Raw genomic sequence first — 24,661 nt, 5'->3', positions numbered from 1 at the left:
TGGACAGTTAATGGATAGGCACATTGTAAAAGGCATTTAAGGATTGAGTGAGAATTAAAGAACTTGAAAGAATGAAAAGTTTATCTGATGTTGTATTGGAAAAATTTTGTCCATTGACTCAGATCTCATAGAAATATAAAATTTTGAGTTGGAAAAGATCTATGAGTCCATTTTAGTCCAAATCCAAAATGAAAAAAGAATCTCCTTCATTCTATGCCTAAGGGGCCTTCCCTCATGTGACCTGAATGTTAAAACTCACAAAATAAAAATTTAGAAGAGAAATAGATCAAGTAATATTCATAGTTAGAATGAGAGTTTTTACCCAATAGGGAAGGAAGCAATAGCACGGGTATATAAAGGCACGCGCACGCGCGCGCACACACACACACACACACACACACACGCATACATACAGATTAATAATTGCATACTTCAAAAAGAGTATGCAGAAAAAATTGCAAAGCAACAGGGATGAGGTGGAGAACTAAGGAAAAGAGCTTTGTATCAAATGTCTGACAAGCATCTCCTATTCAAAATTTGTAACAAAGTAACATAAATATTTAAGATTAAGTGTCATTTCACAATGGATACATTATCAAAGTATATAAATGCATATTGCTCAAAGGAAGAATTCGAAAGTATTAATGACTTTCTGAAAGATTTCTCCAAATGCATAATAGTAAAAGCAAGATAAATCAAAATAACGGGATGTTTCACCTCACACTCAGTAAACTGGCAAACTTAACAAAGCGGGAATAGGCAATGCTGGATGACCAATAAAAGCCAGGTATGCTATACTACTGTTCACGGAGTTCTTGGACTTCTGCTGAAGAAGTGACTGAAATGTCAGACTTGACTGATGTCCTGCTTCATTATTCTGAACTCCATCCTCTCTCCTCCAACCCCTCTTTTCTATCGTGTCTTATGAGATGTAGCTGGCTTGTTAGAAGAGGCAGGGGGTTGATAAATATGGAAATTAAGCCAATGCAAAGCCAGAAATCTGAGTGCCCTTAACCTCTCAGAACTAGGCAATGTTTTAAGATTATAAAGTGTACAGAAGGTGCTAATATACACTGTAAAAGGGAATTTCCAGATTTGGAATTTTCCTCTACCAAAGGAATCACAGGTCCAGATTCTATCCCTACAAACAGGTAACTCATGTTTTAGAAAGCTGCCATCTGTCTGAGCATTACTTGAAGTTGGCTGCTGAGGGACTTCCACTTTTCCCTTTTCACCCCATTCCCAGACCCAAGCAATCCATTTCATTTTTGGACAGTTCTATTCAGATGTTTTCTTGCATCAGGACACAATCAAATTATTTGAAATAATTAATAACTTCAAAAAAAATTAGAGGATATAAAACAAAATCATTACATCATTGGCATTTCTATATATTCCCAACAAAGCCCAGGATCAAGATATAGAGAAATTGCATTTGACTTTAAATGCAATAGAAAATACAAAATAGGTGGCAGTCTATTGCCAAGGAAAATCCAGGAACTATATGAACACAATTGCGAAACACTTTTCACACAAATAAAGTCAAATCTAAATAATTAAAAAAATTCAATTGCTCATGGGTAGGCTGAGCTAATATAATGATTATTTCCCTTATTCTGTGCTATACCTAGCAAACTATTAAACAAACAAAACATTATTTTATGGAGCTAGAAAAATAATAACAAAGTTCATCTGGAAGAATAAAAGGTTCAGAATAAGGGAATTGATGAAAAGAAATGAAAGGAATATATCCTAGTCATACCAAATCCAAAAAAGCAGCAGTCATCAAAACTATTTGATATTGACTAAGAAATAGAGTGGCGGATCAATGGAATAGATTAGATTACACAAGATTAGGTACACAAGACACAGAAGTCAGTGAGTATAGCAGTCTGCTGTTTGATAAATCCAAGACTCTGAGGTAAGGAATCAGTAACTGACAAAAACTGCTGAGAAAACTGCAAAATAATATCACAGAAACTAGGGACTGATCACGTCTTACACTGTACTCCAACTTAAGGTCAAAATGGATATATGATTTAAACAGAATTAGCAAATTAGGAGAACAAGCAACAGTTAACTGTCAGAACTATGAAGAAGGAAACAATTTATGATCAAACAAAACAGAGAAAATGTTATAATATGCAAAATGGATAACCTTGATTACATTAAATTGAAAAGTTTTTGCAAGGAACAAAGCCAATGCCCTCAAGAAAGTCAAAGCATAGAGCTGGGGAAAAGAGTTTTTATAGTCAGTGTTTCTGATAAAGGTCTCATTTTGCAAATATATAGAGAACTGAATAAATTTATAAGAACACAAGTCACTCCCCTGAGATATCATCTCACACATATCAGATTGGCTAATATGACAGAAAAGGAAAATGATGGTTGTTGGAAATGATGTGGGAAAATTGGAAAACTAAAGCTTGGTTGTTCTGAATTGTGAATCATTCTTGAGAGCAATTTGGAACTCTCCTGAAAAAGCTATAAAATTGTGCGTATGATTTGATCCCAAAATAACACTACTGGATCTCTATCTCAAAGAGATCATATAAAGGGGAAAACTCCCACATGTACCAAAATATTTATAGCAGCTCTTTTTGTGGTGGCAAATTGGGGAATGACTGAACCAGTCATCCTTTATGAATATAATGGAATACTATTGTGCTGTAAGAAATGATGAGCAGAGAGACTTCAGAAAAACCGGGAAAAATGCAAATGAACTGATGTTGAGGGAAGTGAGCAGAACCAGGAGAATATGGTGCACAGTAACGGCATCTTTGTGAGATGATTAACTTTGATATGCGTGGCCCTTTTCAGCAAGACTCGTGATGGAAAATACCATCCACATCCAGAGAAAGAACTATGGAGTCTGAATGCAGAGGAAAGCATGCTTTTTTCATTTTTTTTTTTGTTGTTGTTGTTTTACTCTTTCTTTTAGTTTTACCCTTTTGTTCTAATTTTTCTTTCACAAAATGACTAATGTGAAAATAGGAAATATTATTATACATACATAACCTATATCAGATTGCTTGTCGTCTTGGGGATGGGGGAGGAAGGAAGAAGATGGGGGAGTGAGAAAAATGTTTGGACCAAAAAAATCTTATAAAAGTGAATGTAAAAAACTTTCTTTACATGCTGTTGAAAAAAATACAATTTAAGAAAAGCAAAAAAAAAATTTGATTTAAAAAAGAAATTCAGTAGGATAAATACCATAATAAAAGTTTTTTCTTCAAAGTTGTCCTTTGGAAGGCAATATATAACTTTCACATATGTAGTTACTGTTTAAAACATTCTTTTTAATAACTCATCTTTCAGAATTGCTTTCTGAACAAATTCAAACTTCATACAAACACTATAGTCTCATTATCTTTTATTCTATCTCTTTGTTGACCAGCATTAGCATTGCGAGAAGGATCCTTTGCACTGTTTCCAAGATTTGATTTCAGATTATTTGGTCTGCTTGAAAAATGCAAACACCCTCAAATGATATGAATTTATAAATCTTTGAGATCGTGTTTACATATTATTTCACACAATCACTTAAATGTGTCTGCATGTGTAGTCACTTCCAAAGGTAATTACAGGAATGACACGTTACAATTATATGTATGTGTATTCACACACATATGGTTATATATTTATACATATATATGTGTGTATATATGTGTAATCTAGAATTTTATTGTTGTTAAAAAACAGTTTTATAAAGGTACTAGATTACTTCATAATTTCAACCAGTATGTCAACACACACATCTGCACTTTTTATTAAAACATAGAAAAATATCACCAAAGGTAGTTGTGCCCCTGAGGCTTGTCAGAATGTTACAGATGTGTACTTCTTGTCAAACTTGACTTAGATGGTATAGTAAGATAAATCTTTTTGCATTAACCTGCTTGTCAAAAGAAAGACAGTAGAAGTTAAAGTTATAACAATTTTTCAAATGACTTTTTCAACATAGTAGCCTATCCTCAATAGAATAATTGGTAACCCTAGTAATAAAGCATTCATTAGAAAAATATTTAATCTGTTTCCATATCCCTGCAATTCAAATAGTACCAAAATAAGGAAAATTTAGCTTCTTAAACAATACCTAGTTACTAAGACATTCTCCATAGTGATAGCTTCAAAAGGATATTTAGAATTAATGTATCTTCTAAAGCTGAAAGAATATTCAGTAGGAATAATTCAAAATATAACAATTACCTTCTACCAAAAATACTATTACAATAGTCTTCCCTACTCTAAGACTGAACCATATTATCTCTCTGTCATTGTGATATGGATGGTAGAATTAAAGAGAGGAGGCTACATTTAGAGTGTAGAAAGGCCAAGTTTTTCTATTAAGGAGTAGAGAAGTCCTAACTGTCTTTTCAGGGATCCCTTCAGTGAAGTTTTCCCTGATGCCTTCCTATTTGGAGAATATTCTATCATTATTATACATCCCTGGTGCTACGTATTATCTTACACTTATTTTGTTTGATAGTTATTTATTCATTAAGCATAATTCTCTGGTAGATTATGAACTATAGAGAGTAGAAACAATTCCTTATTTATCCTGAAGCTCCCTTAATGACTAGTTCTTTGTACATTGTTTGTAATAAATGTTTAATAATAATGTTTATTAATAAATGTTTAAATGAATAAAATAGAACCTAATGGAAAAATCATCACAATCACTCTTTACACTTATGTAGCACTTCCAAATATATTATTATAGTTGATCATCAGCACTCATTATATTGAAAAAGAACAGGCATTGCCATTTCCGTCTGACAGATTAAAGCACAAGAGATCACAGAAGTGAGGTTTGCCCAACATCACGAAGCTAACATGAGACAGAGTTTAATTCAGACTCTAATTCATAATTCTAGGTTCTTGGCCTGAGACATTCTGCTAAACCCCTAGCAAAGAAAGAATGGCTGCTCCAAAAGTCCCAACTCAACTGGAAAGAAGGTACATAGATGACAAATGGTTCTAAATAATTTTCCCTCAGTCTTAGATTGCCTGTCTTTTGAGTATGAAAATCATTATTTTGGTAAAATATCAGGATCTGTTTTGGTTTTATTTTAGTAACCCAGGTCCATGAAACATAGTGTTTTACCAATCTCAGGCCTTTATTAAGTGTTTGCTTGTTAATTTGTTGATTAACACAAAACTTGACTCAGTAAGCAAACGTGAGTCAGTGCTGCTGTCCTCAAATGTAGATGGTTTGCATAAAGTGAAACTGTCTGAAATCGGTCTTAGACAATATATCTTTTGTGAAAACTCAAAAACAATGTATTTACATTTGAAAATATTCTATGTCAAAATTTCTGTGATCTGCAGCACAAAACGAAAACTGAATACCATGGTGATTCATGTGAAAGAGGATCAATTGTATAATTTTCCTTTTTATCTGAATATATACCTGGGTTTAAACTTAGATATTTTTAGAATGTAAAAGGAAAAATTAATAAAAAAGTTCGTAATCTTAATGAATTATTTTAAGCAGCTAGCAACCATAATAACATTGCTGCTAGATAGATTCCATGGTTTTGAGCAGTTAATGTACTTTCAATATTAAATCTTATATTTCTTAAAGTCTAAATTTGTTATAATCTATCATTTGAAATAGCAGTTATGGACAGAACAAAAGAGTCTTTAAAATATTTAGTGATAAGAGTAATTCTTCTTATAAGACATTTTAAATGCTTGTTTTCATTGCTATAGATAATTCTTGATTATTTGGAATAGTGGTGAACATGAATATCATGGATAAATTAAAAGCTAAAGTCAGAGTTCATTTTATCCAAGAGCTTCTGCTTCCTTTAGCATACAAGTTTTAATAAGCAGTGAAAAGTAGTCAAGTGAACTACTTTGAGTTTTGACTCCTTTTTATTGGTCCTGTCCATCTACTAGATGAGTAGATGACAAGCAGTGAAATGGTTGGTTAATTTCCAAACTGAATAATCGGTCTTTCAGTGATTGAGAGTTGACTGTATGCACCAAGGGGAGATATTTGAAAATTAAGGCATATCTTTGTCTCATAGAGATATTGCTTTAGTAATGACTTTTGATATCTTCTGTCACCTTTTTGTCTGAGCAGTGTTTGATTTAAAAAATAAAGAATCAAATGCAGATTTAATCATTTGAAGTACTCATTAAGTTCTACATGTCAGATTCCCAAGGAATAATTATTTTAGTTGGATAAAAATGATTACTCATAAAAATTCTGAATGTTTTAACAAAATGCAACCTTTGTGAATTCCAAGATACCAATTTGTTTCTAAGCAGATGTGCATTTTGTTATTTCTTGTAAAAGCAGCAAGTAATACATATATTTGGTTTAATTCATTTCAGTATCTTACCAGGGCTACATAGCTTGCAGAAAACAAAATTTAATACTGTAATTCAGAGCTTTCATAATATTAGATGAATTTTGAAGGTATAGGGGAATATATTATGCTTGATTGTGTCTTTGCATTTTTTTCCAAGTGATATTATCTTTTAACTTATATATATAAATATATATGTACATATATATATATATATGACTGTCTTTCTGTATGAATGTCATAAAAATAACACACCTAACTTATCTCAGCATAATGTGTAATTGCATTACTCAACAGGATTTTCAATGGCATTGATAGCTTAATTTGTTCCAAGTATTACACGCTAAATAGGAAACAAAAAGAGGAAATATACACATGACTTTTTTAGGAAGACTTGGGTTTAAATCTTCTCTTAGACACTTACCATGTCCTCATTAGCAATTCACTTAACCCATTTTGCTCAGTTTCCTCATCTGTAAAATGGAGAAAATAACAACGCTTATCTCCATGTTTATTGTGACAGTAATGGAGAAAATATGTGTAAAGCATCATCAAGATATTAGGAGACACTGTTTTCCAGAGCTGAGGCCCAGCAAGCAGGTTGTTTCCTGATCTTGGAATAACAATAATCATTTGTATTCACCTTCTAGATCATCCTAGCCACAGCAAAAAAACCCAAAAAACCAAAAATCAAAAACAAAAACAAAAACAAAACAAAACAAAACAAAAGCAAAACTAAAACCTCCCCAGAATTAGGACTTATGATTTCCCTATTTCCCAGAAAGAGGTGAAACTACAACCAACATGCTACAGCAGAAAGTCATTGATCACATCTGACATTCTGAACAATCCCTGTACTTACAACTGCTAACTAGATCAAACCAGGTTCTGCACTTCTGTTCCCATCATGCTAACTCTGGTTCTGTACCCCATTGAATGGTCACACGGTCCAATGACTTTTAAAACTTGGGGCAATCACAAGATTCAATGACTATAATAACTTCGAGACTGTTCCCACAGGACCCAAAAATGCTTATGTTGTTCCCAAAATGCCTGCGTTTTGAGGCCTCCATGGCCTTAAAATTTAAAAATTTTATTCAAGACCTATGAAAACTGTGTTGAATCCTACCTCTTTGTGGTTTTTATGCTTAAAAACTCTACCCCTACCACAAATGAGTAATCTCTGCTTCTCTGGAAGGTGGAATTCCACTTGCAAGCATTTTCTTTACTCTGAAATTAAGCTTCTCTGACCAGTCCCATCAGAAGTAAACTTTCCCCACTCTAAACTCTCAGTTATTAGCTAGATACTGTATGTGACACTTTCTGTGATATGCATTTGAATTTCTATTCACTTATTGTGAACAAAATATATCTTTGATAGCATTGTATCATCTTTGGTGGCTGTCAGTAGTCCTTCTGTGCAGAAGAAACTTAGGATATATTTGTTTGAATAAATGACAATGAATGTAAATGGCTTATTCTTTCTGGACATCAATGTATATATCCATAAAATAATGGAATTAGATTAGATTATCATTAATATTGCTTTCAACATTATGATTTTATGAACAAATGAGGAAAGCAGGACTTATATGCCAAATAGTTTGTTTTTTTCACAATAATTTAATATATATGCATCTTTAAGGGCAAAATATAGGCCAGTCAATATGCATGTATGGACAACTACCAGGAAATTGAAAGTTGATGATGTAATCAGAGTCATCCTATTTATATAGCACATTTTTATAGTAAGTTTTTTTTTTTTTCCTGGGATCAGTATAGCAAAAAACAAAGAAAATATGGGGAAGGGGAAGTGCGAATGTTTTGCAGTTTGAATTTTGAGTGAATTAGAAGTAGTTTAGAAATTTGAATTTCTAGAACGAACTGGATTGTTGATTTAGTTTGTCCAATGTTTATGGGAAAATCATATAATATTTATTATGCTTTGTCAGCATAAACCTGGCCATAATTTATTTTCACAAATGTCTTACAAAATCTGTTATTAATATGAAATATGATTTTTTTCCAGTTACTACTAGATAAAATTTAATTTGTGATGTGAGCTTGTTAATATTTAATATTCTCTTTTAAAATTTCTATTCTAGATTTTTAAACAGATGGCAATTATTCATTTTCTATACCACTTCTAGATTTCAAGAGAGTTGCACTATATTTTAAACATATGCTGATATATAATATGCTCATATATAATTATAGTTGAATACCCATATGCAATAGTTTCATACATACATACACATACACATATGTATAACTTTTCAGTCTTTCTTATCAATTTTTCTCATTTTGCTAGAACTTTCAAATGACAATTATAGTAGTAATTTTACTTTTGTATTTGACTTTTAACCATTCTCTAAGATAAAAATACTAAGAAGAGAGGAGTCATAATAGCCATAAGAACTAATCATAAATGTTTGATGTCTTTTTACCCAAAGTAGCTAGGTCACTAAACTTTTAAACTTTTTTCATTGACTGTAATATAAAGTGTTTCAGATTAAAACAAAAGAAAACACAAGCACTCAAAGAATTAACATACATTTCTAAAAATGTTAGTTTCTCAATAATTTTTTAAAAAGATTTTTTTTCAAGCAGCAATTCCAAAAATATATATTGAAGAAAAACTTATTTCTCCTGTAAACTGCTGAGGTAAGCAGAGCTTTTAGGCAGATATAAAAAGATCAGTTTGTCAATGAAAATGCTGACAATTGCATTGCAAACAAGAAAGATTTTCTTTGCTCCAAAGCAAATGGAAACAGCCTCTGAATCCTGGGAACAGCATTACTTAGAGTGCTGTGATTAAAAAAAATGGGACAGCTAGACTGCAAAATAAATAAATAAATGTACGTTGATAAGAGAGAGAGAACTGATAACCTCCTAAATGAAACTTAAGTGACTACTAAGAAGGAAATATTGAAGCCTGAAGCTTAAATCCACAAAATTCCAATGGAACTATTCTGTTTTTGACACTGGTTCAAAATTCCCATTAAAGTCAGAGAAAGTTTCAATCATATATGGAGATAGCTTTGCATGTAAACATCAACTCTTTTTGGCTTCACTTTTTTCTTAAGAATACTCTTCTGCATTGTCTTCATAAAATCAAAGAAACTAAAGAAAATAATGATAAAATTAGAATCATATTTTAGAGGCTTTAAAAATATTATGCAGATTAGAAAAAAAGACATTGGTTAAACTTTTAAAACAGCATTCTTATTAATAGTATTTCAAAAAGTATCTGAAGACAGTCACTAGCTTTTCATGATAATGTTCAGAATTCTTGAACTGTTCCTTGTCTCTCTAGCATGAGTTTTGTTGACCAGAAGATGATGGGTGTATGTGAAAAGGAATTCAATAATTCTTTGACTACCTTACCCTAATACCAAGATTTAGATAAGAAAACTCACTATTAAACTTGGTTTCAAAAGATCCATGACCAGTGACACATAATTATAAAATATACCAAGTTCTCTATTAACTTTCCTATAAGATTATGGTTAAAGCATAGGTGTTACAGAGGAGAGCAGAGATGGGGCTAGATTTGAGATGTTGTCTACATAGGGTGGGAACTTCAGGTGAATACTGGTCAGTACCTGATGTGCAATTTATATTTTTAGAAAGTTGTAGAGAGGTGGAACCAAGATGGCAGAGTAAAAGCAGGGACTTGATTAAACTCTTCTCCCAACCTTACCACCACCCCCAATACCTGTAAAAAAATGACTAAATAAATATTGGAGCTACAGAAACCATGGAATAATGATATGAAGCAAATCTCCAGCCCAGGACAGCCTGGAAGGTTGACAGAAAGTGTCTATCACTGGGCTGGGAGCAGAGTACAGTCTGTGCTGGCAAAGATGGGGTCTAACCAGGCCTTGGGGGGACTAAATCATGCGCAGCTGTGGTAGTTTCTAGAGTTCTCAACCCCAAAAGCCAAGGACACCTTGGCAAGTCGGTGAAAAAACCTGATCTGGTTGGACCTATGTGAGAGAGTAGTATGGTTCAGCCTCATCTCCAGAGTGGTGGAGGGGGTAGAGGAGCCAACAGTAGCAGCAGCAGCTGTTTCTGGAGCACTAGGGCCACAGATTGTGGGGGAATTGAAGGACTGACAGTACACCCCCTCTCCCCCTGGAAGCAGAGAACTACCTTGACAAAGAGCTCAAAAGGTAAGTAAATAGTTGGGGAAATGAGCAGAAACCAGAAAAATAATCAGACTATAGAATCTTACTTTGGCAATGAAGACCAAAATATACAAACAGAAGAAGAAAACAAAGTCAAAACTCCTATATCCAAAGCTTCCAAGAAAAATATGAATTGGTCTCAGGGCATGGAAGAGCTCAAAAAGGATTTTGAAAATCATATAAGAGAAGTAGAGGAAAAAAATTGGAGGAGAACTGAGAGTGATGCAAGAAAATCATGAAAGCTGAGTGAATATTTTACTGTAGGGGACTCAAAAACTATTGAAGAAAATAATACCTCAAATAACAGACTAATCCAATTGTCAAAAGAAATCCAAAAAGTCAAAGAGGAGAAGAATGCTTTAAAACCAGAACTGGTCAGATGGAAAAGGAGGCCCAAAAGCTCATTGAAGAAAGTAAGTCCTTCAAGATTAAAGTGGAGCAGATGGAAGCCAATGATTTCATGAAAAATCAAGAAATTATAAAATAAAACCAAAAGAAGGAAAAATAGAAGACAACATGAAATATATCACTGGAGAAAAAACTGACCTAGAAAATAGATCCAATAAAGGCAATTTAAAAATTATTACACCACCTGAAAGCCATGATTTTAAATAAAAGAGCCAAATATCATCTTTTAAGAAATTACCAAGGAAAAATGCTATGATATTCTAGAACTAGAGGGTAAAGTAAATATTGAAAAAATCTACCAATTATTTCTTGAAAGAGATCCCCAAAGGAAAACTCCTAGGAATATTGTAGCCAAAAAGATCAAAAAATGCATTTAACAATCATACATAACAACATTAAAACTACCTGACAAGTGGAATTTTTTAAAAACTTCACTGTTACTTCAAACACACCAAAGTGGAAAAAAAAAAGCACTAAACCAAAAGGTTGAATATTCCAGGGACTATCAAGACACTTAAACCAATACACTATTGGCAGAACTGGGAATTAGTCCAATTACACTGAAAAAACAATTTGGATTCATGAAAAAGTCCCATATTTTTTTACCCAGTTATAACACTATTATACATATAAACCCAAGGATTAATCAATCAAGAAATAGATATTTATCAAGCTTTGTGCTAAGCAACACAAATCCAGAAAAAAAATATATAAAAGAATGTCTTCAAATAGCTCACATTCTTGTATTGTATTATTGGCTATAATGTTTGGAATGTTAAGTATGTACAAAAAAAAAAACTATTAAAGACAGTTTGAGGAAAATAACACTAGAAACTAGAGAAAAGATAATGGGAATTGTCACGTACAAGAAAAAATGGTATTTATAACAGTATTTTTGTAGTAGAAAAGAACTAGAAGAAAAGTGAATACTCATCAATTGAGGGGATGGCTAAGCAAAATGTGGTGTATGAGTGTAATTTTACTGTATTTGACATGAAAAAACTATAAATAAAAATCATTGGTAATAAAAAGTACAGGATGACCATCATCATTGCAAGGAAAACCACGCTGAAGCCCGTAAGACTGATGATTGCCAACTTCAGAAAGTTGAGGGTTGATTATTTTCTCCTGCCTTGCATCAGAGAGCTTGTAACCTAAAAGGGACCAATGACACTTGCATTTTCAGGCATAATAAATGTGTTGATACATTTGCTTGGATAGGCTTAATTGTTGCTATGAGTGGTTTTGTTTGGGGAGAGGGAGAGTCAGTGGGAAATGTCAGCAATATAAAAAAATGTAAAAGAGCAGCCAAAGAACATTCTTTAATAGAAAAAATAATTAAAATGATATGTAAGGTTTTATAAAATTGTTTTCTACATTATACTCTCTAGGCTGACTGGATGCAAATGGTCTTTCCTACTTCATTTTCATAAATGCTTTTTGAAATTCCTCATGCTAGCTCATCTGCTCTGCCTTGACTGTTACCTTCCTTCTCATTTAACCTATCAATTTTCTTTGAATGAACTGGTATAATTTTAACTAAGTGGGATTTCTGCAAGCTCCCTTCCCCTTGCTTTTTCTTATCTTATAACCATTCCTTATATTTGTGATCATTGTTTGAAAATGAGCTTCTCTTACTAGACAATAATATTCTATTATACAAATATATCATAATATTTTTATTCTATTTCCCAACTGCGTGGTCATTCCTTAGTTACTGATACTCTGCCACCAACAAAAAAGTAAAAATGGAAATATTGTTTCTACATATGTCCTATTCTTTTTCTTTGATGTTTTTGTATATATGTGCAGTAATGGTATCTCTTCAGCATTGGATATGCAGAGTTTAGTAATCAATGGACATAGTTCCAAATTATTTTACATAATGGCCAAATCAATCCTTAGCTTGACAACATATGCTTTAATGTGCTAGTTTTCTCATAGCCCCTCCAACATATACCATTTGTGTGTGTGTGTGTGTGTGAATGACAAAGAAGTAGTGGACTTCACATGACATTTCAGAAAAGGCAAGTGAGAGAATTCATTTTACTCAATAATTCTTATTTGTTATTAGGACTTGGCTTTATTTTCAATGGGGTGGGAGGAGAAAAAATGTTTGGTAACTGAAAATAGTAATTTAGCAAAAATGGAAAATGACAAAAGTGGCAAAGTAATCATATATTAAAAATTGAATTGATAACTTTTTAGAGTATAAAAACCAGTAAATGTTCATGGGCTATAAATAATCATCTAATTTACATTGATGAATATTTAAATATGTCTTTTCTAGAGAGTGCTGTTAAGATAACAAAGACTATATCCCTAAAATCACAGAAACAATGTAAAAATTATACTTTACTAATTTTTAAAATAAAATTAAAAATTAATATCTGCAGATGGCAATAAGAAGAGAGATCAATGTATAGATATATACGTACACACATACATATGTACATACATTTTGGACAAAAATCCTCCTAAGTAAATTAACTGTCCAAATTATTCAGCTAAAATGTGGACTGAAGTTTCATGCCACCTTCTCTCAAACTTAATAGATCTCAGTGAAGAGCCAGGTTTTTTGGTACTGTTCCTTTCCTTCTCTCTTTCCTTCTCTCTCTCTCTTCCTTCCTTCCTTCCTTCCTTCCTTCCTTCCTTCCTTCCTTCCTTCCTTCCTTCCTTCCTTCCTTCCTTCCTTTCTTCCTTTCTTTCTTTTTCTTTCTTTCTTTCTTTCTTTCTTTCTTTCTTTCTTTCTTTCTTTCTTTCTTTCTTTCTGTCTTTCTGTCTTTCTCTCTCTCTCTTTCTTTCTCTCTTTTTTTGTCTTTCTTTCTTCCTATTGTTTTACATTCAGTCAGCAAGCATTTTTGCATCATACATTATGATCGGTTATTGAGATATAAACAACACCATCATCAACAACAAGAATAAAAAAAGTAAGCACTTACAGCTCTCAAGAAACTTGCATTCAGTGGGGGGAAATGCATGTTAACGTGTAAATAAGGAAAATATGAGGCAATTCCAGGGAGGGAGGAATAAATAGCAGCTAGGAGGATCAGGGAAGGCCATATGTAAGAACCATTTGAAAAGGGCTTTGAAGGAAGCTAGGTACTCTAGGAGAGGAAGGTAGGTGACTCAGTGGATAAGAGGGCTGGTCCTAGAACTCAGGAAGACCTGAGTTCAAATCTGACCTTAGATAATTAGTAGCTATGTGACTGTGGGCAGGTAGGTCACTTAACTATTGTTTGGCTTAATGTACTGGAGAAGAAAATGGCAAACCACTCCAATATCTTTCCCAAGAATGCGTTATAGATAATATTAGTGTGATATGATCCATAGGATCAAAATTTGTAGGACATGACTGAACAGCAACAAAGGTATTATAAGAGATAGAAGTGAGATGGGAAAGAATGACAGACATGAGGTTGCCCATGACAGGAAGTGTTGGAGATATTAGATGGCATGTTGTGTAGGAGGAACAATGAGTAGGTCAGCTTAATTATACCACAGAGTACCTGAAAGACAGCAATGTGTAATAAGTCTGGAAAAGTAGACTGACATAAGACTGATACTCTTCAGATGTCAAGCAGAGGACTTTGTATGTTACTCTATGGGAAACTGAAAGACATTTAATTTCATAAAAAGGGGAATGACAGTTCAGGAATATCACATTGGCAGCTCTCTGGAGTAGAGAGGAGGGAAAGAAGGAATAAGCATTTATTAAGCAACTAATATGCATCAGGAACCTTACAAAGAGCTTTACAAATACTATTTTATTTGATTTTCACAACCCTGGGAAGTAGGTGTTACAGTCTCCATTTTACATTTGAAGAAACCAAGACAGTCAGAGGTTAAATAACTTGCTCAGGTCAAACAGCTAGTAAAAGTCTAAGGCCAGATCTGAACTTCAGTAGTGGCAATAGAGGGAAATAATTAGAAGAGAAACTAATTTAGAGACTACAAGTGTATACAGGGAAGCAATAACAATGTAGCATGTTAGCTAAATGAATGAAGAAAAATGGGACAGAAGTCATAAATGTGTATTTGGGGTGTTTTGTATATTATACACGTGTGAAGCTGATGTGGCCAACTCCCTTCAACTTTGGGGCTCTCAGTTTTCTCATCTGCAAAATTAAAAGGTTGAAATAGATACTTATTTCTCTTCCAACTTTAAAGGTATGGTCCTGTGATCCCAGAATAGAAAAGATTTGGCAAGTGATTAGATATTTAATTTTCTTTTCTGAAGCTATTCAAATAAATGTTTAAGGAGTGAATCTATTATTTCTTTCATATAAGGAACTGGTGCAGTTCAATACTCTGCAACTTAGATTCAGAGTTGTCTACAACTCTGGGAATTTAAGGGGCTTGCTCAGTGTCAAACAGTCTGCATGCATAAGAGATGAGATTGGATCACAGGTCTTCCTAGCTTTGAGGTTAGCTCTCTATTCACTATGCAATGCTACCTGTATGTTTAATTCAAATCAAACAATGATTAAAAGTATATAGTGATCGTGAAAATTATGCTAGAATAGGGGTTGAAATATTTATCTATAAACCAGACATTCAAATGCTTCTGAATCAAATCTGAGAAGATGAAGTTTACTTGGGAAGCAATGAATAACTTGTCTCAATGTGGATTTTCCACTTTCTGGTTTAAGGATGTAATCATTAACTAGGGAACTAATCAAAGCATCCACATGACAAGGATTTTTATTTATTGTTTTTACTTCTCCAGTAACACAACCCAAGATCTGCTCATTTACATTCATTTGAGACTTTTCAATTATCAATCTTTCAGATGATTTAATTTACATAGAATTTGACAAAATCAGCTCTATAGGGTATTTCCCCCCCCTATGGCTCCACTCTTATATAATGAATATGCTCCAATGATGAAAATGAAATTGGAAGGTAAATAAATAATTTCTATGGATCAATGAATACATTATTAAAAGCATGTGTCATGGTGATAAATAGGGTGACAAAACTTTTAGAAAAAGAGTCTCTTCTGGAGACAGATCAACAGACATTAAGAAGGAGGACAGAAAAACATTTTGTAGCTATTTGATCAGCAATGCTAAACTTGCAGATCATACCGTGGGCAGTGAGTGAAAAAGAGGAAAAGCTATGTCAAATGGTGCTAAATTCACGTAGCCTTCAAGGATGAGGCCAGTAGTGTAATAAAAATTGCCTTCTTGCCCTGCCCTCCAACCTGCTTTGAATGATTCACAAAGCAGTTAGCAAAATATATTTCTAATGCATTCCTATTCTAAACTGGAAAGAGTAATATGAAAAAACAGAAGATAATTCAAAGTACTCCCTTTATTAATTCCTCATAGTATTTTAGCTGTCTAGTTTCTTGCATAGCATTCAAGCTGAGTGCTATACATCAAAATAAGAATGCTTCACAGATTTCTTCTAGTTCCATTATAATGCCAGGAATAGATTAATCAAATGCCTACTCCAAATAAAGTTACTTTAAAGGAAAACATTAATTCAAAGCTTGTATATGAGGTGCAATGTGATAAAATTTCACACAGAAGCACAAAAAGTTCTTTAATATTATACGTTTAAAAACTATAATCTAAAAATCTTAAATCAAAAGGAATCAGAGCATACAGGTGAGAATTAGAATAAAATCTGTCAATTAAGAAGTATTTATTGGGACTTTACTAAATGCCAAGCCTTGTGCTAAGCCCTGGGAGAAAATGAAAGGGAATCATTGGTAACTTGGTTACTAAATGCCTCCTGTGTTCATGACATGATCCATCTTGTTGAATTCTAGTTGCTTTGAGGGATCATCCAGTGGGGAGTGAACTGAAGAACAAATTGCAAGCTCCCTGAATGGCAATCATGGGTAATGTGGCAGGATTTGAGAAAAGGCTATCTGTGAAAAGAGGGGGAGATTTCTCTCCTCTTTGTTAACTTTTGACTTCAAAGGTGACGGGACATCTCTGAAACTGGTTGTATCATAAGACCGGGCCAAGTATGAAATGTTGGGAGAAATACAAAGTCGCATTTCTACTTACCCTGTGTATGTCTTCATTCATCTCTCTGGTGATGTGCCAGGTCCCTGACAATTCCTGTTTCTAGGACAATGCCTCTGCTAGTTTTGTTTAAAAAGGAAGTACTTCTGCAGATTTTTTCACAGGCTGTTATTATTGTTGTTATCAATATTATTGAGATAATAATATGCTATTATTTTTAGAAGACCTTAATTCTATGAGCCCCTTTCTGATGATTTTTTTCCAGTGGACAATCAGGGTATATATTTCTTGAGAAGCTGAATCCTAGTTATCTTGACATTTTTTACTACAAACAAAACCATAAGAAAGAAGAAAGCTACAACTAAATGGAAGGGTGACTCATAGTATTCCTTGAAGAGACAGAGAAATGAGTTAGTAGAGCATGCTTTATATTATACCCAAAGGCAACAAAAAACATTATATCATGGAATTTCTTGTCATCACATATTACAGGAGTAGTGATAAGGATATGAAAAGGAATATCTCGAAAATAAGTTTAGCTTATGCACCAACACTGATTACTGAAAATGAAGTGGTATAGACATTTTATGCAGACCTTATGACAGTCCAAAATAAATAAATTTTAATCTGATATAGGGACATTTAATGTAAGGTGAGAAGAGTTGAGGAATGAGGGAAATATATGTCAAAGTATGGATCAGGAAGAAGAAAGGAGGTTAAAGATTAGTGGATTATACATAATAAGCATATTTTTTAAATGTTGGACATTTTCTTCTAGAAAAAGAATTGGTAAGGTGTTAGATACATTGATGATCAAATAGCATCTTAAAGAATGAAGGTCATTTAACTTTAATAAACAGGAAAATATTTGTTACAGAAATGTCATTTATCCCTGAATCAACTGTTTGTGTAGAGTAACATGATCACTTTTTCAGAGGTAAAATCAGAATGGAGAGAAGGGGGAGGGAGACACCAAGCAAATTAGTGAGAAAAAAGATATGACATATAACGGAAGCAACTTACACCTTCGGTATTTTTTAAATTTTCTAATACTAAATGATTTTTAAGCAACATTCTACTGATTCTTGTCCTGTGAGAATTCCAGTAAGCAGAATTTTATAAACAGGTCAGCAACACTACATTTTATAAATTAAAAAGGAACATTTTAAAGACTTATCTTAGTTCTTTCTGTCTTTGATATGCATTTTAATGCTGAATTTCTGTTGTACAATTGAAATTATGAATACTATAGTGCTGAATAAAAAGAAGTACATATTTTCGTAAGTTGTATGCCCTTTTTTCTACATGTATGTACTAATTAGCCAGCCTCCTCTACGTAGAATAGGAGATCTTTCTCTTTATCCCTTATTCTTCACATTCCTTTGGCTAAAGGAAAAATAAAATTTCTGCTGAGGATGCACCTTTTTTTTTTTTTAACCTTTTTCGTCCAGGTGAAATATCAGGGGAAAATAATGTGGTTTCCTTACAATTCTTTCCTTTCTGAAGGCCAAAAATGACTGGAACAACCAAGCTAAAAATTGCTGGACTTTAGAAAGCTGTGCTTTCATCTATTATTTGCCACCTTATCAAAACCTTCTTGTGATCACACAAATACATACAGGTCATCACCTGCCTGAAGAGATTCATTCTCCATCTCAATTATGAGGGAAAAAGAGATTCAGTGAGCTAAGGTATAAGTGGCACTTTAGTAGTTAAAATAGTTAATATCTTCTCAAATTATTGTAAGTCATTCAATCCTGTAAACATAGTCTGTTTCTCTAGTAAATAATTTACATTTGTTTTCCTCTCCATTGGAAACCCAAAGTTCTAATTTGTCTAGCAATTCAGAAACCCCTCCTAGCCTTTGTCATTTTCCTCCTAATAAACTAAAAAAAAAAAGAAAAAGAAATAATGAGACAAGAGTCGGTTGAATGAGAAGTCAGTACTAAAGCCATTTTAGGAGGGTGAAATTGAAAGAGCAACCAAAAGGATATCCTGGGAGGGTGTGATTGGCTGAAAAAACAATCAGCTTAGAGATTAGGCCAAGCAAAATCATAAAGTATTTGTAGCTAATTTTAAAATAATTCTTTTGTAGAAATATTGATATGAATAACAATAAATTGTTCTTATTATACTGGAATAAAAAGAGAACCAGGAGGCATAGATAATACATTGTTTGACCTGTTAGGACACAGCAAACCTTGACAGGATAATATAATTGAGTAAATCAAATAAGATGAAATTTAATCAGGTCAAATCAAAAGTCCTCCAATCAAGTTCAAAACTATCTATACATGTATAATACGGGGAAGCTTGTCTAGAAAACAAAGCAGAAGCAAAAAATCTGAAGCTTTTAGTGGACTAAGTTCAATATGAGTCAACAGTGTCACTTCATAATCAGAAAGGACAACAAGATCTGTTTACATTAATAAAAGTAGCATAAAGAACATTCTACCTCTATATTTTGCTATTTTTATATATCCTCAACAATATAATGTTAATAACTAGGTATATATTTTATATAAAGATATTGGTAAAATGAAACACCTCCAGAGGAGAAGGGGGGAAGATAAGCATTTATACATCCCCTACTATGTGGCAGGCACTGTACTAAGCACTTTACAAATGTTATCTCATTTGATCTCATAGAAAAAAATAGGATTTAGGAAGGGAGAAAGTGAAGAAATGACTCTTTGTTAAATGCTTCTTATATGCCAGGCACTGTGCTAAGGATTTTATAGGTATCTCACTTGATGAGCTAGGATCATTTAATGATGGACAGATTGGCCATTCTTCACAAAAGAATCATTTGGAGGAGATGGAGATATTTAGCTTGGAGACATTTAGCTTGGGAGTCAGAGTGGGGAGGATAAGCTTTCTCCCAGTATTTGAAGATCTGGCATGTGGGAAAATAAGTAGTCTTGTTCTTTTTGACCACAATCAATAAAAATAAGAAAAGTGTGAGGAGAAGGCACAGAGGCACAGTTTCAATCCATGTAGGGAAGACAGTTTCCTTGGAAGGGTAGTATGGCCTTCATCTGTAGAATAATTCAAGTAGAGGCTGAATGATGACTTGGAATCAAGGATGCCTTTTCATGACCCTTGAGATTACCTCCTTCTGACAATATGTGTTTCTCTTGCTGTAATATTTCAATTTAAGTTACATTTAAAATGAATAGATGAAAATCAAGATCATATAAAAATAAGTTATATATATATATCCTTCATACTGTTTGTGTCTATGGAATTTTAACAAAAATTGATGTGATATATTAAACATATGTGTAGCAATAGAGAAAATTGCTGCATCTATGGGCCATTTCTGATTGAGTGACTGCTTTGCTTCATAACAAATATAAGTATATACACAAGATCACTCCATTTCAACTTTCGAACATCAATCATTTTGCAAAACTGATTACATTTTCTGAAAAGAAAATGCCAGATACATCTGCTTCTAAGAGCAAGTTTTAAGTTCTGCATAGCAGGTGGTATATTCCAAAATATCAGTCAAAACTTAAATTCCTTAAACCCCTAGTGGTAAGAACAAGTTTACCATTTCAACTATCTAATTCTTCATGTCAGTGTCATCACTCTAGCAAGTAAAATGCTGCCACCTGCTCTATTTCTTTTCTTTTTTTAAAACTTTAAAAAAGCAATTTGCCTTTACTCATTTTGGAGAGGAAAGGCTGAGGAAAAAGCTAGGGAGGAATATGAGAAAGGTACATAAATGAGGAATTAGATGGCCTGATGAGGGCACTTTCTCTGTCCTATTTGTAGATTGGCACTTTACAAGCCCAACGGAGATCCCTCTGGGTGGCTCAGTGCCTCAATCAAGTAAGTTTCAGGGATACCTTAGAGGTAGCTAGGTGGTGCAGTGGATAGAGCACCAGTGCAGGAGTTGGGAGGACTGAGTTCAAATCTCACCTCAGACACTTGACATTTACTGGTTGTGTGACCTTGGGCAAGTCACTTAACCCCAATTGCCTCATCCTGGGTCATCTCCAGTCATCCTGATGAATATCTGGTCAATGGATTCAGATGGCTCTGGAGCAGAAGTGAGGATGGTGACCTTGCACAGCCCTCCCTCACTCAAAACAAAGTCAAGTGCAAGTCATGTCATCATTTCTCTGATGACGTGGTCTTCTTTGGCAACAAAGGACGAACACATACACATCCCAGTTCAGGGATACATAATACAGTCTCCTTGGCATGGGTCATCAGGTGGCTTATCAGGTGAGAATTGTGGATAAAGTTCCACTCATATTAGTGAGAGGTATAAGTTCTGGCACCTGTGTGGATGGCTTAATGCTTAAGCAGGTTACAGCCCAGCTGAAGTTCTTTTCTCACTGTTGACACTGTTCAGGAGCCTCCTTGATTGAGTCCCACTAGTTCTCTGATGTCTTTGCTGCTTCTGGAGTATCAACTGCTGAACTGGTCCAAAGGTGGTGCTGAAAGTGGCCATTCCAGGGCAGTGGAAGGGCCTTTCTACTCTATAGGTCAGAATGTGCTGTACCAGGTTGGAGCTGTTGTGGAAGCAATGACCACACATCTGACTGAACACTCTGACTGAAGTGCTCCCACTCACAACAGTGGCATGGCCATTCACCAATGTGGCTGTGCTGGTGTCCATTCAGGCCCTGGCTCTGGCTGAAACATTTGTTGCACTGGCCACAGTGATGGGGCCTCTCTCCACCATGAGTTAGCATTAGGTGTGCAAGGCCAGCCTGGTGCACAAAGTGCTTCCCACACTCAGAACAGGCATAGGGCTTTTCACCACCATGCACATGGCAATGACTGGGTAGCTGGGAGCTGTGGCTGAAGGCAGGTCCACAGTCCTCACAAGAGAAGGGCATTCTCCTCTATGTATCAGTTGGTGAGTGACCAGATACTCATTCCTCCAGAAGGCCTTGAAGCATTTACCACACAGGAGGCTTCAGCTTAATGGGAGCTTGCTGTTGCTGGTGGTTCCTGGTACCCCGTAGAAAACCTTTGCCATACTCAACACCTTGGAGGGGCTTCTCCTCAGCATGGAGACCCAGGTGGCATTGGAAATTGGCATGCCACTGGAAACTCTGCTCACAAAAGGAGCACAGGAAGGTTGATTTGATGCCTTGTTCTGTTTCCCTGGCATGGGAAGGTAAACGTTGCAGAAGGTTGGATTGTCCTGGAAACCCTGACCATAGTCAGCACACAAAAAGCCTACTTCAGCAGAGTGGGTCTGCTGATGTTTTCTCAGGTAACCATTCTGCCAGAAGCATTCCCCACACTCAGAACACACATATGGACGTTCATCTGTGAGTGTCCTCAGTGTAGCTTGAGGATGGGACCATGGCCAAATTTTTTTTTTTTTTTCACAAAATGGGTACTGGTAGGGCTTGACGAAATTAGGGGTTCTTTTGTGTTCCTGAAGGTATAACAACTGGAGAAAGCTTATTTCATGCTCAGGGCATGTCTTTGATGTAGCCTGTGGTTTTGCTTTGATATCACAGACTGTTATTTCCCAAACTTCACTTTTACTAGGGGATGGTATTCCTTTACTCTCTGAAGCAGTAGAGCTCCATTGCCTTTTAGCACCACCACTAAGTCTCTTGTATATCTTCCCTTTTGAGTATCAAGGAAATATCCTTGCCCCATCTTTCCTGAAATTGTTGTAGGTTTTTCTGAACCTTCTTGCTTTGTTTTTTCCTCATTCTGTGTCCCAATTTGAAGCCCTAGAGGGAATGCAGGCCAAATTTTTCCACTATGACATTCTAAAGTGTCAGAGATTCCTTAAAATCCCAAGGAAGAGAAAGAGATGAAGATAAAAAAGACAATTGTCCCCTGTTAGCCCCCTACCCATCTCTTTTCCCAGTATCTGTTCTTCTAGGAACCATCATCGCAGTACTGATCGAATAGAGGGAATTGGAAGCATTAGGAGCAAAGCATATGTGTTAGATTTGGAGAGATTCAAGAGAAAGTTGAGGAGCAGAGGGACAGAAGAGGAGTTTGGAAAAATTTATTGGCAGCAGTCATTAAGAGTCTAGAGCAGAGATGTCACTCTCTCTGAACTAGATTAAAATGTAATCGAGAAATAGTTAACAAAAGAAGCAAAAAAAAATACAATAAAACAAATAATGCTAATATATAGTGTACTTGCAGGCATACTTTTCTATTTGTCCTGCTGTCCCTGTTTCCATTCTCTTCCCTTCCTCCTCCCTCTCCCCCCAACTTGGGATCCCAATAAGATAGTCATTCTGTAATCTTAAGAAGATCATCCAGAATTCCTAGCTCACCAGTACAGTTGTCACCTCCAGGTCTCTGGATCTCTCCTCCTGGGACTGGGAAGGACCGTAAGGAACAGTTGAGCCTCTCTTGGTAGAGATGGAATTCCCCTTATAAGCAAAGAATTAGCTGTTGCTTGGATCTAGCTAAAAGACTCCACTTCCCCTCCCTTGAAGGCTTGGCTAGCTTTGATTGGGGTTTCTGGGACTACTCTATAGTGCTCAGGCCTGTTCCTTTCTTTGAGGGTACTATTCATGTGGATATGTGGCCAAGGACTGTTGGCCTTGCTTTGTTAGACTGTCTGCAAATCCTTCACAAGGGTGAATACCTCATCACTATTTTTGGAATGTTTCCCTTGCATCCAGGCCTGAATATCTCCAGGTAGGAGATGGAGGAACTGCTCAAGCATCAGCAACTCCAGGATCTGTTTTTTTTTTTTTTTTTTTTTTTTTGGTGTGAACCTCTGTAAGGTTAATGGTATATAAAATCTTCCCCACCAGTTAAAAGGCCTCACATGGAGTCCTGGTGCAGAGCCAATTAGGCTATGGGCCATAGGGATTTCTACACCCTCTCAATTAAGTGCTGATTTCCAAGCTTTATGGCTCTCACTTAATCAAGTGCTGAGTCTTTGATTGGAAACAGTATATATTGCATTTCTTGGAGGGAAAGGTGTGGGGCAGAGAGAGAAGCAGGCAGGGAGAGAAGCAGGCAGGGAGAGGCTGAGGGAAGAACTTGCCATGGGGAACTTGCTTGTGCAGGGAAGCTTGAAGGAGAGAAATGTTGTTGGCTTTCCCTGGATTGTTGTTGAGTACCTTAGTAAATTTTATTCTAATATGGATGTTTTGAAATAATATTTTGATTTTGCATTAGGAGGAGAGTTTGTTATATTTTGTAAACCAACCATGGAGATATGCATGTATATTCATAGCAGCTGCTGTGGGTATCACAGTCTTTGGTCTTAGCTACTGGCATCACAGCTCTTGGAGTCTCCTGAGAGCCACCTTTGAGCCAGGTGCCTCTTGATAGCAGAAGTGCCTGAAATGCCATCCATAGGCTTCACATCTGGGCAGACCTCCTTGTGAACGGATTCCTACTCCCAAGAAAACTCTTCAAGTTTCACTTTTGGTACTTCTTAATTCAGGGGGATTTGGGGATATGGAGCTAATAGATTTGGTCTTGGAGATATCCTTTTCTTGGGTGAGAAGATGGGGAGCCTCACTTCATGTTGAACCATTGACTGTTTTGAGGAGAGAATTGGTAGGGTTAGAGCCATGTTTTTGAAAAAAAAAACAACAAAAACTCAGAAACCAATGTACAATATAGATTGTAGATGGGAAAACAAGAGAAAAATGTAAGTACTAAGACTAGTCAGTTAAGAAGTGATTATTACAGTCCACACAGACAAGAATGGTTCTTGAACAATATAGTCAAGATCTAAAATAATATTGAGAAGTTATAATAATGGAAAACATCAAATGAGTTAAAGGTTAATAGGAAT

General features: G+C 35.0%; 1 pseudogene; it reads right to left on the bottom strand.

The window, feature by feature from the left end:
- Positions 1–19,949: 19,949 nt before the first annotated feature.
- Positions 19,950–24,397, bottom strand: LOC140512350 (uncharacterized; annotated as a pseudogene).
- Positions 24,398–24,661: the final 264 nt, after the last annotated feature.

The sequence above is a fragment of the Notamacropus eugenii genome, chromosome 6 (assembly GCF_028372415.1).
Source record: "Notamacropus eugenii isolate mMacEug1 chromosome 6, mMacEug1.pri_v2, whole genome shotgun sequence".
In the NCBI taxonomy this organism is placed as follows: domain Eukaryota; kingdom Metazoa; phylum Chordata; class Mammalia; order Diprotodontia; family Macropodidae; genus Notamacropus; species Notamacropus eugenii.
The sequence above is the reverse complement of the archived record's forward strand: the minus strand, read 5'-3'. Positions and strand labels throughout refer to the sequence as shown.